This window comes from Elephantulus edwardii, unplaced genomic scaffold (genome assembly GCF_000299155.1).
Source record: "Elephantulus edwardii isolate Elephantulus edwardi_28Jun2011 unplaced genomic scaffold, EleEdw1.0 scaffold00339, whole genome shotgun sequence".
NCBI classification, from domain to species: domain Eukaryota; kingdom Metazoa; phylum Chordata; class Mammalia; order Macroscelidea; family Macroscelididae; genus Elephantulus; species Elephantulus edwardii.
Window position 1 is genome coordinate 2,005,815 of NW_006400089.1, and position 1,287 is coordinate 2,007,101.

Genomic DNA, 1,287 nt, shown 5'->3' on the forward strand with positions numbered 1-1,287 from the left:
CAATTACCAGTTGCGTTAAATGCACCAAATAAAGCTCCTAAAATTGATACTATAAGGCGCCACCTTTAAGTTTTCCAGGCTGCAACTGTGCATAATTTTAAAATGGTTTTCTTAAATTTATTTATTTTTTTTAAACATAACATGAGGAAGATTGTCGGAGGGATGAAGAGGGAGATATTTAGAACCCTTCACCAAAATCCCCCCAACTTGATCATAGTGGATTAATGATGTGCTTTATGGATGTGATTAGTCAATGACACCAGCTTGACGGATCTTTCTTTCGGCACCAAATCCCATTGAGTTATCTGGTCCCCTTGGCTGACGAAGAACCATTAGGCGAGGAGCACTGGTATCATCCAGGGTGATGCTCTTCAAGCGATTGACCAGCCGGTCAGGTCTTGGAGCTGCAACAGCCTTGGGGCCTTCACAGACTCGCCAAACATTACAGGCACTGCACTTGCTGCTACGTTGATTAAGAATCACTGAGAACTCCACCTCATCTCCTGCGTGTAGCTCAATGCCATCTTGAACTTCCTTCACGTGGAAAAAGAGCTTCTTGCTATCTCCTACTTCATAGTTAATGAATCCAAATTGATCTTTCACACACTCCACTGTGGCTCGACGCAGGGGTGTGATATTGTAGGCCATTGTCTGTGAATTTTGGCCCAAGACACACAACTGGAACTTGACACTCTCGCCTTTCTGCAGGCAATCCCCTTTGTTGGCCATCCCAACTATGCCAAATGGATACACTTCACCTTTCATATTCCCCTCTTCCACAATCTCAATCATTCCTTGATACTCAGTCTGTGTTGGATCAACACTCCTTAGGGGGGGGGGAATGACTTTACCAGAGTACATGGTGGGATCAGCTTCCTCAGTAATACCATTCACTGAGTGTGTTTTATTCACTTTTTCTGCACTGACTTTGTTGCCCTTGCCTTTGGACAAGCTATATTCGACCATGTCCCCCAATTCCAGGCTATCTACATCACCAGAGAACTCACTGTAATGGAAAAAGATTTCCTTATCATGATTGGCTGTTTCAATAAATCCAAAATTATCCTTCAGTGTTGCCACATAACCCAAGAGCCTCTTGGAGTTGGAATTACGACCTAAAAGTCGCACACAAATTGCAATTTGCTGACCAGGTCTTTGTTTATCACTAATACTAAATTCAACCTTATCTCCTATTTGAGGAGAAGTAGATCCTTCCACATCCTTGGCTTGAAAAGCAATAGTCAGTTTCACCCCACAATCATCATAAGCAATAATGCCATCCTCAGC

At 43.0% G+C, this 1,287-nt stretch overlaps 1 pseudogene; it reads right to left on the bottom strand.

The window, feature by feature from the left end:
• Positions 1–246: 246 nt before the first annotated feature.
• Positions 247–1,287, bottom strand: part of LOC102855195 — a 2,454-nt pseudogene continuing 1,413 nt past the window's right edge.